At 30.6% G+C, this 17,373-nt stretch overlaps 1 protein-coding gene across 1 annotated transcript in view; it reads left to right on the forward strand.

Annotated features, from left to right (window-relative positions):
• Nucleotides 1-493: 493 nt before the first annotated feature.
• LOC133338383 (sodium-dependent dopamine transporter-like) overlaps nt 494-17,373 on the forward strand; it is a 35,296-nt gene continuing 18,416 nt past the window's right edge. Inside the window, exon 1 of the mRNA XM_061546557.1 lies at nt 494-540. The gene's annotated coding sequence lies outside the window, so the exon portion shown is untranslated. The remainder of the gene's footprint in view (nt 541-17,373) is intronic.

A 17,373-nucleotide genomic window follows, 5' to 3' on the forward strand; every position in this document is an offset into this window, starting at 1 on the left:
CGTATGAATGACAAACAAGAAACAATCCACTTGCAACACAGCATCTAATACCCTCGGCGTGTGCTTGGCAGCCAACCATTGTCCCTCGAAGAGTATAAAAGGTGGAACAGTTTTGCAAAATTTCCACATTCGTTTACAAGTTACCGTTGATTTCAAATCATAGTTTTATTCGACGAAAAAATAGAAAAAAATTAACTATTGTAATAATAAGTGTTGTTAATAGAATTTTATAAAGAAAAAGAACAGTGTTGTTGGTGTAATTATTTTTCTTTGTTATACATACAATTTTATTTTACTCTTTGGAAAAACATTTATTGTGTTATATTTTTTTGCAAAAAAAGAAAACAGTTTTGATAAAATTAAGATTTTTTTGTTATACAAATGTTCAACAGACACTGGAAACTATTTTTGTAGTCAACAAAAAATATTTTTTTTGTGGTGTGAAAAAAATTAATATAGTGAAAATTGTTGCTGCTGCTGCTTTTCTGGTGAGGAGAGCATGATTCAAGAATAGTGTTAACTTTATTTAGAAATTTCAAGGTAATTATTTTGATAAAATAATGTAACTATTTGGCAATATCACTTAAACGAGAAATCTATTTTATAATATTTGATATGCATTCCACTACAAGTGATCACAATTAATTAATTATTATCGACATAGAATACTTATAATTTTACTACAGATGTTATGTAATACAAATTAATTTCATATACTTGTCTCTAATCGAAAAATATTTACATTTTTAATACAGGGAAACAAATTTTCTATAATTTCAAAATGAGGTGGAATTTTTTAAACTAGTTTTTCAAGGCGTGGATTTTTATTAAAGAACACTTTTTCAAAGACTTACCCAGACGTGGTTTGATTTTTTAACCTACCAAGGCGTTGATTTTTTTAAGAATGTTTTTTTTTAAACACTTACCATGGCGAGAATTTTTAAAGAATATTTTTTCAAAGACTTACCAAGGCGTGAATTTTTAAAGAATATTTTTTTCAAAGACTTACCAAGGCGTGGATTTTTTTTAAGAATATTTTTTCAAAGACTTACCAAGGCGTGGATTTTTTAAAGAACATTTTTTCAAAGACTTACCAAGGCGTGGATTTTGTAAACAATATTTTTTCAAAGACTTACCAAGGCGTGGATTTTTTAAAGAATATTTTTTCAAAGACTTACCAAGGCGTGGATTTTTTAAAGAATATTTTTTCAAAGACTTACCAAGGCGTGGATTTTTTAAAGAATATTTTTTCAAAGACTTACCAAGGCGTGGACTTTTTTAAGAAAATTTTTTCAATGACCTACCAAGGCGTGAATTTTTAAAGAATACTTTTTTCAATGATCTACCAAGGCGTTGATTTTTTAAAGACTTTTTCAATGATCTACCAAGGCGTTGATTTTTTAAAGACTTTTTCAAAGACTTACCAAGGCGTGGACTTTTTTAAGAAAATTTTTTCAATGACCTATCAAGTCGTGAATTTTTAAAGAATACTTTTTTCAAAGATTCTAGAAAGCGTGGATTTTTTAAAGGATTTTCTTCAAAGATTCTAGAAAGCATGATTTTTTTAAAGAATACTTTTTTAAAGACTTACCAAGGCGTGGATTTTTAAAGAATATTATTTAAAGGACTTACCAAGAAGTGGATTTTTTAATGAATATTTTTTCTATTGAAATTGAAGAAAATCGGGTAAGATTTAGATATAGCTCCCATATATATTTTCGTCCGATTTAAGGTAAATGGGGCACCAATGTCGCTATATATCATTCGATTTGCACGAAATTTGGCATAGGGTACTGAATTAAGTCCAGAATGATGTGTGCAAAGTTTCGTGAAAATAGGTTCAGATATAGATATAGCTCCAGTATATAGTTTTGTCCGATTTTACATAAATGGTGCACAAAAGTCCTATAAATCTTTCGATATGCACGAAATTTGAAATAGGGTACTGAATTGAGTTTTTAATGATGTGTGTCAAGTTTCGAAAAAAATCGGGTAAGATTTCGATATAGCTTCAATATATAGTTTCGTCCGATTTTACATAAATGGTGCTCAAAAGTCCCATTATATCCTTCGAATTTTGCGAAATTTGTGATAACGCACAAAATTGGGTCCAGAATGATGTGTGTCAAGATTCGAAAAAATCGGGTCAGATTTCGATATAGCTCCCATATATAATTTCGTCCGATTTTACGTAAATGGTGCACCAAAGTTCCCATATATCTTTCGATTTGCACGAAATTTGCCATAGGGCACTAAATTAGGTCGAGAATGGTGTGTGCTAAATTTCGTTCCAGATATAGCTCCCATATATATATACATATATATTTTCGTCAGATTTTATGTAAATTGTTCACTAAGTACCCATAGCTAGGCCGATTGACACAACGTACTGAAATTAGTAATCCTTCGTAAAGGCGACGTCTGTTAGGATAAATATGTAAAATATACCAAAGTGGTGAAAGGTATCATATAGTCGGCCCTGTCCGACTTTACTGCTTTCGTTAGTGGTTTAATTATTTTTTTTTTCAAGGACCTATTTAATTGTTTTCATATAATATATAGATTTTTCAAGACCATAGGTAAGACAAGGATTTTGTAAATAAAATTTTTCAAGGGCCTACACAAAGATTGAATTTATTTTAAATAATATTTTTTTAAAACCTTGAATGTTTTATATAATATTTTCAAAAAAATAATTTTTTAAAGATCCATAGGTAAGACAAGGATTTTGTAAATAAATTTTTTTCAAGGGCCTACACAGAGATTGAATTTTTTAAATAATATTTTTTTAAAACCTTGAATGTTTTATGTAATATTTTAAAAAAAAATATTTTTTTAAAGATAAGGCATGCATTTTTAAATACTATTTTTTTCAAAAACCTATACAAGGCGTGGATTTTTTAAATCATTTTTTAGTTCAATCTTTAGAGTATATTATTTAAAAATATTTATCTCAGTTATATCGGATTATTTTATATTTTGGAATGCCATTAGATAAAAATATTCCATATTATAAATTTTCATTATAGGTCCACGTTTCAGGGTAGCTCTCTTATAAAGATACCACCCCAATTTCGTTATTTTTCATTTAGATATTAACCACATGGCGTGCCTAAGTGCCTCCTTCCTTTACAAAAAAAAACTAAATACTTACCGAACATCAATTAAAATTGCTGCATTTAAAACAATTTTCTCACATAATTTTCATTTTATCTAATTACAGTGAAGTCAATTTAATTGATTTTTTTGTCGGTTTGTGTCAAAATTTATGGCCTTTCCAACAACCTAGCCCAAGTGTCCATATTCTCTATTCATGGCATTTTAACTCAATTTATATTGAACACAGAAAAATTAGAAGAACTCAATATTGTCCATTATCTATCATCGTCTTGTCTTCCTAGTTTATATTGTAATAATTTTTCCGGTCGTTTGACTCCCTTTTATGCTTCCCAACTAATATTCGGTGTTTATTTGCTGCAATTATCAAAGGCAGCGGCAACATTGCAGCCAGAATATAAAGAAGGAACAAAAACAACAACAACAAAAATTCAAAACAAGTTAAAAAGCTGTTTCAAAATGTTTGTTGGCCTAATAGCGAACTGATGCTGCTGTTTTGGTTCTTTTTCTCTGGCTCCAATCTGGCAGCCAGCTAGGCCGAGTAACGAGCTTTAAACGCTGCAGTGACAGAGATGAGAAACGGTAACGTTCATTCGTCGGTTAGGTTGGTGGGTTGTTTTTGGTTATTATGTTGTTTCCCCCATTTTTTGTTTGTTTTCATGTCTGTGCGTTTTCGTTTTCAGTTGAGTTCGATCCAAAGAACGATAAAGATGTCGTTTTGAAAACGCTTAAAACTCGCTAGAGTTTCGAATGTTAACTTTAAACAATAACAAATAAAATGTATTAAAAAATACAGAAAAAAGTGATTTGAATTTGATTTCGAATATAAATTGTGAAATGAATTTAAAAGTTAACGTCGTGGAATTTAATTTGATTTAAAATTGGTTAATAATAAAAAACCATTAATAAAGAATATTTTTACAAGTTGTTTTTTTGAATTGTGAATATTCAAATTTAAAAAGAAAGAATGGCGGAGAAAAAATATTCAAGTGTTAAAACGGATTCAGGTATAAACATAATAATTTAACGATAACAAAGTAAAGATTGAAGCTACAGGTGTGGGATTTTTTTAAATAATATTTTTTAAGTGGATTTAAAAAAATATAAAAACAGTTTTTTTTCTATTGTGGGAATTTTAAACGAATCTTTTTAAATACCATCAAGCCGTGACGTTTTTAAAAGAATATTTTAAGACCAAATAGTTCGTATTTTTTTACAGAATACATGTACACGGACAAACAGACGTGGGGTTTTAAATTTTTTTTTAACCCAACGAGTCATGGATTCTTAAAGAATATTTTATAAAAAAAAAAACATAAAAGTGTATTTTTCCCAATATTTAAGGACCCTCACAAACGTGAATCTTTCACAGATTTTCAAATCAGATTTCTTTAAGATTTCATTCTGATTTATTTTTCTCAAAGACTTACCAACAAAAGTATTTTTTTAAATATCCTTTAAATATTCACACATTGTTTGAGTGTCTAAAATATTCTATTCTAGATAAAGTATTCTATTGTTCGGCCGTGCCATGAGATTCACACTTAAAATACCTTATATAGGTCGGGATATGTAAATGCGACAAGATTTTTTATTCACTCATGAATAAAAACATACCAATTTAAGCTAAAAATTGGCTAAGGCCTCTAATATACCTTTGCTAATATACCTTTACCACTACTTTGAGTATATTCTACATATGTAGAATATATCTGAACCGATTTCAGGGAAATGTGTGTCAATCGGCCTAGCTAAGGATCTTTTCACGAAGCTTAGCAATATCATTCTAGACTTAATTCAGTACCCTATACCAAAATTCGTGCAAATATATAGGGACTTTGGTGCACCAATTACATAAAATCGGACGAAAATATATATGGGAGCTATATATAAATCTGAACCAAAACTTAGCACACGTCATTCTACCCTTACTTCAGTACGCTATGACAAATTTCGTGCAAATCGCATGATTTTCAGAGATTTTGGTGCACCAATTACCTAAAATCGGATAAAAATATATATGAGAGCTATATCTTAATCTGAACCGATTTTCACAAAACTTTGCGCACATTATTATAGACGCTATGCCAAATTTCGTGCAAATCGAAAGATATATAGGGACTTTGGTGCACCAATTACATAAAATCAGACGAAAATATCTATGGGGGCTATATCTAACCGATTGTCACGAAACATTGCACACATCATTATAGTATCAAATCAGTACTCTATGTCAAATTTCGTGCAAATCGAAGGATATATAGAGACTTTGGTGCACCATTTACATAAAATCAGACGAAAATATATATAGGAGCTATATCTTAAACTGAACCGAAACTTAACGCACATCATTCTAGACCTAATTAATTACGCTGTGCCAAATTTCGTGCAGGTCGAAAGATATTTAGGGACTTTGGCGCACCATTTAACTTAAATCGGACGAAAATATATATGGGAGCTATATCTAAATCTGGACCGATTTCCAGGAAACTTAACACACATCATTGTAGGCATAATTTATTACGCTATGCCAAATTTCGTGCAAATCGAAAGATATGTAGGGACATTGGTACACCATTTACCTTAAATCGGACGAAAATATATATGGGAGCTATATCTAAATCTGAACCAATTTTCACGAAACTTAGCACACTCCATTCTAGCCTTAATTCAGTATGCTATGACAAATTTAGTGCAAATCAAATGATTTTCAGAGATTTTGGTGCACAAATTACCTAAAATCGGGTGAAAATATATATATATAGGAGCTATATCTTAATCTGAACCGATTTTCACGAAAATTTGCACAAATTATTATAGACACAATGCAGTACGCTATACCAAATTTCGTGCAAATCGAAAAATATATAGGGTCTTTGCACACATCATTCTAGTATCAATTCAGTACTTTATGTAAAATTTCGTGCAGATCGAAAGATATTTAGGAACTATGGCGCACCATTTACCTTAAATCGGACGAAAATATATATGGGAGCTATATCTAAATCTGAACCGATTGTCACGAAACTTTGCACACATCATGCTAGTATCAATTCAGTACTCTATGTTAAATTTCGTGCAAATCAAAGGATACATAGATACTTTGGTGCACCATTTACATAAAATCAGACGAAAAAAAATATGGGAGCTATATCTAAATCTGAACTGATTTTCAGGAAACTTAACACACATCATTCTAGACATAATTCATTACGTTATGCCAAATTTCGTGCAAAACGAACGATATAAAGGAACATTGGTACGCCATTTACATTAAATCGGAGGAAAATATATATGGGAGCTATATCTAAATCTGGACCGATTTCCAGGAAACTTAAGACACATCATTCTGGACATAATTCATTACGCTATGCCAAATTTCGTGCAAATCGAACGATATATAGGAATATTGGTACGCCATTTACATTAAATCAGACGAAAATATATATCTGAGCTATATCTAAATCTGGACCGATTTTTCCCAATTTCAATAGAGTTCGTCCTTCGGCCAAATAAGTGACCTATGCCAAATTTCATCCAATTCGGATCATAAATGCGACCTGTACTTTGTTTACAATTTAACATGGACAAACAGACAGACGGACGGACATGCATAAATCGACTTAAAAAGTGATTCTATGCATATTCTAAAAAGGAACCATGCGTCTATCTCGTTTCCTTTTGCCTGTTACAAACATATGCACAAAAACATAATACCCTGTACCACAGTGTGGTGAAGGGTATAAAAAATATTAATTAAAAAAAGATATTTAAAAAAATTTAGTAGTCCAATAAAAGTAATTAAAAATCATTTGAATTTTTAAAAAAATATATATTTTGAAGGGATATGAAAACATGGTTTAATTTACTCGATTTTTTCTGAGATTTTCTTTTTTTGCATTTTTAAGGTAGTTTTTTCAATATAAGAATGAGAATTGTCTTGAAAATAATACTTTTTTAAAGAAATATCCGTGTGTGAGTTTTTTTTTCAAAATGAAAAAAATCAAAGACTATTAGAACGTTGATTTTCCCAAAGAATATATTTTAAGGACTATCAGACCATGATTTATTTCTTCAATGAGTGTTGAAGCGTTAAAAAAAACTTTTTGAGAACTGTAAGAGTGTAATTTTTCAAAATCATGTTTAATATTTTTCAAAGGAATATTTTTTAAAAAAAACTTATCGTGTTTGCATCTCTCAGTTACTACAAAACCGACATATATCAAAATCCTAATCTTGGAGTTCATGATGTAGAATTCCTCGCTATGTCAGATTTCAGGTTGTGCAAAAAATTCAGATGGATATCCCTTACACTCAATGTTAGAGAAGCTGTAGAAAGTGTGAGTAAATTGCTAAATTCAAACGCATTTTCTGCAAAAAAAAAAGATTTTTTTTTGATTTATTCCGGCCTTTCAGCCAAAAAGCGATATGTGGTTTCATGCATTATCCTACCGATCCGATTCACATTCTTAATATCAAAATACTATCCCTTTTTACAACCTCGGTGACTTAAAAAAAATCTATTTTTAATTACCTATGACTTAATAGCAGTAAATCTGATTAAAAATACCGTTAAATTACATATTATGACATTTTGCCACACATTGGCCCACATTGTTTGTCGCTTCCATTATTTCTGTAATTAAACAATTATGACGTGATTAGCACATAAAAATCAAAAAATAAAAAAAAAACAAAATTGCGACTCATTTAGCTTTGCACGAGATTAACTAAGCAGTGGCTTAATTGATGACGAAAGCTTAGACACGAACAAACGGATGACGGACGCAATCATACAAAAAATCTTCATCGTAAATCTTACAAATAGCTGAGAATTTCGATGAGCAACACAAAAAAAAACTATTAAATCTTAAACAGATAATAAACGAAAAAAGTAACAAATAATAAACAAAAAAATGAAATGCATGCAAATTACACTAGGTAACAAATAATATCTAAAGGATATTGAAGAAAAAAGTATCCTAACATACAGATGAAATTCTTCACCCAGTCTAAGTTGGGGATATACTAGGATAATAATTGTATTTTTGGTTGCTTTATCCCGATGTAAGGTCAGTAAAAATGTTTAATTTGTTATTCAGTTTTGTTTCTTTATTAAATTTCCAATATTTTGACATTGATAGTCATTTTCAGGGATAAAGTTTTATGAGAAAAGCCATACATACTTCTGCCGTTAGGGCTAGACTATAGTGAGAAGTATTTTTTTTTTTTTTTTTTTGTTTTTTGATGCATTCATTATATAGGAGTTATTATATATTATAATAAATTATATATTTTAAAAAAATTATATATTATAATAAATTAAATATTATAATAAATTATATATTATAATAGAAAATTAACATATTTTGAGAATTTTCCATAATTGACAATTACTTAAAGATATACGCTGCCCATTTTCGCCCAAAATATGTCCAAAAAAACTACGAAGAGATGAATCCATAAAGGTTCGATATAAAATGTGTGGAAATGCTAATATATTTCAAAATATATTTTGCAACATTTTCGCGGATTTTTCTCAAAATGTTCTTTCATTAAAACCTTTCCTCTTCAATTACAGATTACTAATAGAAACCTTAAGTCAAATCGGTCCAGCCGTTCTCAATTGATGCGTTAGTATACATTTTTGTTGCTCCATTTATATATATATATATATATATATATATATATAGATAACTAGCATATCCTCGCAACTTCGTTAGCGAATGTAGGAAATATTTAAACATGTATTAATATATTATTTTATTTTCACAGAATACTGTGAGTACCGTTTAGTACCAAATTTCATGATTCGAGCTCTAAAGGTTCGCCCAAATCCAAATTTTACAAAATTTTCTATTAAACACACATTATTTCTATAAGTACCCTTCCTGCATACCCCGATCCTACACCCCCACAATAATTCCAAATTCAAATTTCAGGATTCCAACACTATTGGTTCGCCCACAATTAAAATTGTACCAAATTTTGTACACAGTAGTACGAATTTTCAAAACTTCCTACATACCCCAAACCTACACACCGACAGAGTTCCTCAATCCAAGTTTCAGGATTCCGACTCCATAGGTTCACCCACAATTTAAATTGTACCAAATTTAGTACACCGTAGTATGAATATCCAAAACCTCTTACTTACCCCAAACCTACACCACCACAGTGATCCTAACTCCATGTTTCAGGATTCTAACTTTATTGGTTCACCCACAATTCAAATTGTACCAAATTTAGTACATAGTTGTACCAATTTCCAAAACTTCCTACATACTCCTACAATCCTAAAGCCCCACAGTCATCCTAAATCCAAGTTTCAGGATTCCAACTTTATCGGTTCACCCACAATTCAAATTGTACCAAATTTAGTACATAGTTGTACCAATTTCCAAAACTTCCTACATACTCTAATCCTAAAGCCCTACAATCATCCTAAATCCAAGTTTCAGGATTCCAACGTTATCGGTTGACTCACAATTCAATTTGTACCATATTTAGTACACAGTAGTACGAATTTCCAAAACCTCCTTCTTACCCCAATCCTACACCCCCACATCCAAATTTCATGATTTCAACTCTGTCGCTTCACCCACAATTTGAATTATACCAAATTTAGTACACATTAGTACAAATTCTAAAACTTCATGCTTGTTTCAATCTTACACCTCAACGGTGATCCAGACTCCAAATTTCATGACTCTAGCCCTATTGGTTCACCTAAAATTCAAATTGTACCAAATTTAGTACCATTTTGTACACATAAGTATCAATTTGTTAAACTGAATCCTGACCCTAATCCTACACCTCTACAATGATCCTGACACCAAATTTCATCGTTCCCACTCTATCGGATCACACAAATCCAAATTGTACCAATTATAGTACGATTTAGTACTCTTCGTACACATATGTAAACATTTTCTAAAACTACGTACATGTCCCAATCCTATACTCCGATGGTAATGTTAATTTCAAATTTCAGGATTCCAGCTCGATTTATACCTCCGAATTAAATGTGTGCCAAATATAGTACCATATAGCACTTTTCGTACACATGAGTACACGCTTTCAAAACCATCTGCTTTAATAGACCCTACATCTCAAACCTAATTCGCATTCCAAATTTCAAGTTTTTAGCTCTATCCATTCATATGCTACGAAATTGTACCAAATTTAGTACATTTCAGTACTTTTCGGATACTTATAGTTCGAATTTCCAAAAAGTCCTTTGCTATATCTATTCTACACTCCATCAGTGACCCTCATTTGAAATTTAAGAGTTCTAGCTCTATCGGTTCGTCAAATACAAATTGTATCACATTTAGTACTTTTCGTACCGTTCTAGTTCGAATTTCCAAAAACCCAGCCTTATCTTTGGACCAAGAGTGACCCTCACCCAAAATTTCAAGATTCTAGCTTCAGCCGTTTCGTCTGAGCGTTGATAACTCGTTAAATCAGTCAGTCAATCACTTTACTCTTTTATTAGTATAGATAAATTATATATTATAAAAAATTATAAATTATAATAAATTTGACCCATATATTATGACATATTTTAATATACAATTTCAACATTTTCTTCTCAAAAAATTTAAATTTTTTTTTATCAGTTCTTGTAAGGAATAGTCAGATATATGTAAAAATAATATATATTCTTGAAAATAACTGTGTATGCTGATAATATTGAAATAAATGACGTTTACTACATTTTATACAGGTATATGACGTTTTCGACGTTTACACCTTTTTGACAGTCGAAAACCTAAAAATTCGTCACACAGACCATCCCTGTTTGTAATATTAGAAATTTGTTGCTCAGTGTTATTTACTTGAAAAAGTGCAAATATAGAAGTGTTTAAATTTTAAATTTAGCAATTAGTATTTAAACACTTCAAATGAATGATAATTAATTGTATGTAATTGGGGAAGTAAAGTTTCAATTATTGGCCGATTTTTTTCATATTAATTTAAAAATAAAAACTAAACATTTTCACCTTTCAAATTTAGCTATATACCTATGGTAACATACATACAAATCAGAACTGCATTTGCAATTATTATTATTTTTTGTTAACATTTGTTTACTTATTACCATTTTCCTTTTGTTTTGTTTCTTTCTCTAACATTTAATTTCCATTTATGGCAATTCCAAATGTTGTTGCTATTAATAAAAACCGGTTATAATTAATCCGAACGAAAAAAAAAATATTATTATTTCTCTAAGTTCAAGATTTATTTAAATCATTATTAATATCTCATTTAGCTGCCGCTGTTAAATGTTCAATTATTATTACTATTATTTTTGTTTGTGGTTATTATTCATTTTTGACAATGAGACCTTCAACTTTCAATTTCAAATTGAAGTTTTTAAATCTATTTGACTGTTAATGCTTATAAAGAAGTTAATGCTGAATAAAATTGTTTTAAGGAGAAATACATGAAAGCTATGGGTCAAGGTTTCATAACAAATAACTTTTTAGAATATGGATTTATCGAATGAATATTCAAATTAATAAAGTTCTATTAGAGCTATGATATTGATTTTCTTGAAACGAGGATTTTTTAAAGAATTTTATTTTCAAAAAAAAAATAAATAAAGGCTATTAATGTTATTTTACATTTATGATCCGAACTGTGAAATTTGGCACAGTTCACTTATTTGGTTCAAGGACGAACTCTATTGAAATTGGGAAACATCGGTTTAGATTTAGATATAGCCTTCATATATATTTCCGATTTAAAGTAAATGGTGCACCAATGTCCCTAAATATCTTTCGATTTTCAGGAAATTTGGCACAGCGTACTGAATTAAGCCTAGAATGATGTGTGCTAAGTTTCGTGAAAATCGGTCTAAATTTAGATATAGCTCCCATATATATATAGACAATATGAAAACTGACTTTAGAGTTAAACCGAGTTAAAACCCGATCTTATTCCGAGTTTGTAGCACTTTTTCCAAATAAATTTGCAACTATCCCACAAACGTTCTCTGAAAAATAAAGATTTAAAAAACGATGTATAAAACTACAAATTCTTAGGTTGGAAATTTTTATTTCCAATAACGGACTGATATGGCTAAAAATATAGATTATTCAGATTTATCGATTGAATATTCAAATTAATAAAATTCTATTAGAGCTATGAGATTGCTTTTCTTGAAACGAGGATTTTTTTTAAAGAATTTTATTTTCAAAAATTAAAAAAAAATAAAGGCTATAAATGTCTTTTTATACCCTTCAGGTCGCATTTATGATCCGATCTGGGCGAAATTTGGCACAATTCACTTATTTGGCCCAAGGACGAACCCTATTGAAATTGGATTATTTTAATATGTCCAAGGACTCTTGGCCCCCAGAGGTTTGATATTTCTTCAAGGACAATCTAGGCGTAGATTTTTCAAAGATTATTAGAGTCAAAATTTTACCGAGGAATTTTTTATAAACCATAAACTAAAAAAAATTTTTTTTTCCAAGGATCATCGGAGCATGTATTTCTTAAAGTATTTTTTAAAGGTTATTAGAGCGTAGATTTTTCAAAAGAATATTTATCAGTCACCACCATTAAGACAAAATAGTACTGAGTACTGAATTAGGTCTAGATTGATATATGCCAAGTTTCGTTGAAATCGATTCTGATTTAGATATAGCTCCCATATATAGTTTCGTCCGATTTTATGTTATTGTTGCACTAAACCCCCAATATTGATCCGATTGAGACAAAATTTTGCACAGAATACTGAATTAGGTCGAGATTGATGTATGCAAAGTTTTTTTGGAATCGGTTCAGATTTAGGTACAGCTCCCATATATAGTGTCGTCCGATTTTATGTAATTAGTGCACCATACTGTCGATGTTTGTCCGATTGAGGCAAAATTTTGCACAGCGTATTAAGTTCAATACGCTGTGGTTAGACATCCGCTATAGGGTTGACATCCGTATTGAAATTACTGCAGTTTGACATCCGAGAAGTTTTGTTGAAATCAGTTCAGTTTTAGATATAGCACCCATATATGTTTCGTCCGATTTTATGTAAATGGTGCACCATTCTGCCAATATTGGTCCGATTGAGAAAAAAATTTACACAGAGCACTGAATTAGGTCTAGTTTAATATATGTCAAGTTTTGTTAAAATCGGTTCAGATTTAGATATAGCTCCCATTTAGATATAGCTTCCTGATTTTATGCAAATGGAGCACCATACTGCCAACATTTCTCCGATTAAGACAAAATTTTGCACAGCTTACTGAATTAGGTCCAGATTGATATATGCGAAATTTTGTTGAAGTGAGTTCAGATCTAGATATAGCTCCCATATACATTTTTAAAGTTTTTCTTTGACAAAGGCGAGAATGCAAACCAAGCTAAAATTGTGAATGGTGTTAATGGTTCCGATAATGTAACAGCCAATTATGCGCAATTTTGGTTTCGTAAATTCCGTTCAAGACTTTTTGATGTTAATGATGCTCCTTGCACAGGTAGACCGGTCGTCGAAAATGTCGATAAAATCGGAGAAATGGTCGAAATTAACCGGCATGTTAGCAGTCGTAACATCCCCATCCTAATTTGTTACCAAATTTTTTCACAAATCAGTATAATAGATCGGATCATATTTTCCTAATGCTCCCCGATTTTCGGGTATTTTGAGATTTTTCGAAAAATTATGAATATTGATCCAGTTTTTAGGATAGCTCCCATTTAACAGTGTCACCCAAATTCCAGTATCTTGGGGATTTTGACACGTTTTTCCATCGAATTGCCTATAATTTGGTATGTTGGGTTCTAATTGGGTACCAAATCTTACTACGAAAAATCAATATTGGTCCAATATTTTTTGTACCAAATTTCGATATTTTGAGGATTTTGGACATCATTTAAAGGCGCTTATCAACCAGAATGGTAGGTATTGACTTCCGAAATTTGGTATTATTTGCCATTTGTACCTTATTTGTACATTCCTTATTGAATACAATTTTCTGAGTGACGTGGTGACTGGTTAAAGCAAATTTTTCCAAAACAAACACATTTTCCTATTTTTAGAAATTGTAAATTTAACAAGAATACGAAAATGCTGTTTACGCAAATATTAAAATATTACAAAAAATAAACAAAACAATAAAAATATATTAACCTCTCCATTTACAGCCGCTCCAATTCAAAATAAAAATCTATTGTCAAAAAATGTGTAAAGATTCGAAAATGTAAAACACTACCAACCGTATTGAAATGTGGTTGTCTGTCTACTTTAGTTAACCTTTTGATGTCAGAACCACATCAAACAACTTAACTGACCATTGGTTAACTCCGACTCTGTAACGGACAGGTTGTTTAAATATAGGCATATTCATAGACACAGACAGATCTCTCATTGAAATGACACTTGAAAATCTGTTACGGAAATCCCAAATCGTTCTACCTGTAGTGGATGTAAACAGTGAGAAGTTGGAATGGAGAGCAGGAGGGGGACAGCGAGGGTATGTTGACCATCATATCATCCATTTCAACATTTTATTTTTTGTGAATGCCTGCGACAATTTCATTTTCGTTTCATTCTGAATGCCCAGATTGTTGGATGACCATGTTTAGGAATTGGAATAAATATGCAAATGACGTTTAAAAACCAGTTGTACAAGTTTATGGGTATTTGTTTTTGTTGTTATTGTTGTGGTGGTCTTGCACTAGTTATACAGACTGTTACTGCCACAGACACTAGTTGAACTAGAATTGTTATTTTATTATAGAATATATATACTTTTGTAAATATTCATATATGTATATTAGGGTTTGGATAATTTAAAATTGGGTAATTTGGAGAACAATGAGGTATATCATTAGTGCAGAAAAGAAACCGCCAATTAACATTTGTATATCCTCCACATGGTGGAGTTAAAGTTGTAATTCCGTTTGCAACACCTCGAAATATTCATCTGAAGTATATTCACTATTGTCCAAATTAAATTACATTGTGAGACCATATCGGGGTCATAGTATGTGTGGCGGAGATTTGGAAAATTCCTATTGGAGATTAAAAATCTGGTTAGCATATTGAAACTTCAGGAGGAAAATTTCGTCCTGGGTCTAAATTCGGAGATAAGATGTGATCATTTTTTATTGCTGGCAACCCTATTATACATGAAGCGATTGCTCAATATCTTGATTTGTAGCCATTGTATGTATTTTTGGAGATTATATTTCTGCAGTAAAATCGAATAAGGAATTTATTTGTAGAACATTTTGTCCTTCTAACTCGATTCCTTGGGCGTCCTTTTCGTCCTTAATTTATTTAACCGGTCTCCAATTACCACAAAATTTGATTTTTCAACCTCGAAATATTCTACAAAAATGTTGCTCCTAAGATTTTAGGTGGGGTCGTCATAGACGGGAAAACGATTTCTTAACGTTTTTTTTTCAATTTTTTTCACTAAAACCCTAAATTTATGTACTTCAATACTATAAAGAAATGTCGGAATTGCCCGAATTATTTACTAAAACATATATAATTATGCTAAATGTGCCAGAAGAATAAATTTTGGGGAAGAAAGAACCGGGTTTCTAAATTTTTTAACCGGATATTTAGATAATAAAACCGGTTTTAATACCGCATATGCATATCTTTAGGAAACTAATAAACAAACGTGCTAAATTTTAAGAACCGGACTTTTATCGGTTTTATGGTCTGAGTAACCGGTTCAAAAATTTTGAAAACCGGTTATTTTTCCCTCGAAATTACTTGTTTTGCTTATTTAGTGTAACTATATATATTCGGATGTGTCCGAATTATTTACTAGAAGCATATATAGTTTTACCAAATACGCCAGAAAAATGAATTTTGAGGAAGAAAGAATCGAGTTTGAAAATCGTTGAGCTTGTTATCCAGACAATAAAACCGGTTTTAATATCTTATACTCATATTATTTGAAAACTATTAAACAAACGCGCTACATTTATTGAACCGGACTATAGTCGGTATTATTAAAACCGGCTTTCAAAATTTTTGAACCGGATATTCAAGTAACAAAACCGATAATAGCCCGGTTCAATAAATTTAGCGCGTTGTTTTTAATAACTTTCTATTAATATTCATAAAAGAAATTAAAACCGAATCTCTGAATATCTGAATATACGGTTCAAAATTTTGAAAATCGGTTCTTTTTCCACGAAATTACTTTTTTTATCTTATTTGGTGTAACTATATATTCGGATTCGTCCGCATTGTCTACTAAAAACATATACAGTTTTACAAATCACGTCAAAAAAAATAAATTTCGGAAGAAAGAACCGGGTTTCTTAAATTTTTGAACCGGATATTTAGATAATAAAACCGGTTTAAACTTCTTATATGCATATTATTAGAAAGCTATTAAACAAACACGATAAATTTATTGAACCGGGCTATTATAGGTTTTATTACCTGAATATCCGGTTCAAACATTTTGAAAGCCGGTTCTTTCTTCTCGAAATTAATTTTTCTAGCGTACTTGTTTATTTGCTTTCTAATGATATGCATACAAGATATTACACCCGAATATCCGGTTCAAAAAATTAGAAATCCGGTTATTTCTTCGCCAAAATTTATTTTTCTTGGCGTATTTGGCATACCTATATATGTTTTAGCAAAAAAAATATAAAAATTTTACATTTCTTAATTAGAATGAATTTATACTGTATTCATTGAAATACACAAATATAGGGTTTTAGGGACCCGAAGCGGGTAAAATTGAAAATCAACTATTAAAACGTTAAAATCTTTTGAGCAACATTTTTGTAGAATATTGCTAGAATGAAAAATAGCATATTGAGCTATAAATTAAGGACAAAAAGGACTCACAAGGAATTAAGTTAGAAGGAATAAATGTTCTAAAAAAAAAAATCGCCATGCGATTTTACTGAAAAAATTAATCTCAAAAAAATACTTTCAATAGCTAGAAATCAAGATATGAAGTTATCTCTTCATATATAATAGGATAGCCGGAGGAAAACTTATCAGGTTATATCTCCGAACTTTGATCTAAGGCAAGATTTCTTTCTGGGCGTTTCATGTGCTCACCAAGGTCTTTCAATCCCCTATTGGAATTTTCCATCCCCCAAAAAATTGTCGCACGTGTAATTTATCATTCCGGGATCCAAGCCGTCACATAAAGTGCCCGGTCCTTTTCGGTTTTTATTAAACTTTTAACAAATGAACTGGTTATAATATGACATATCGGATTTCTGATGAATAAAATATAAAGGTTCCGACCAATTTAA

The sequence above is a fragment of the Musca vetustissima genome, unplaced genomic scaffold (genome assembly GCF_032173495.1).
Source record: "Musca vetustissima isolate MV318-11 ecotype Yass unplaced genomic scaffold, APGP_CSIRO_Mvet_v1 utg10190, whole genome shotgun sequence".
Taxonomy (NCBI): Eukaryota; Metazoa; Arthropoda; class Insecta; order Diptera; family Muscidae; genus Musca; species Musca vetustissima.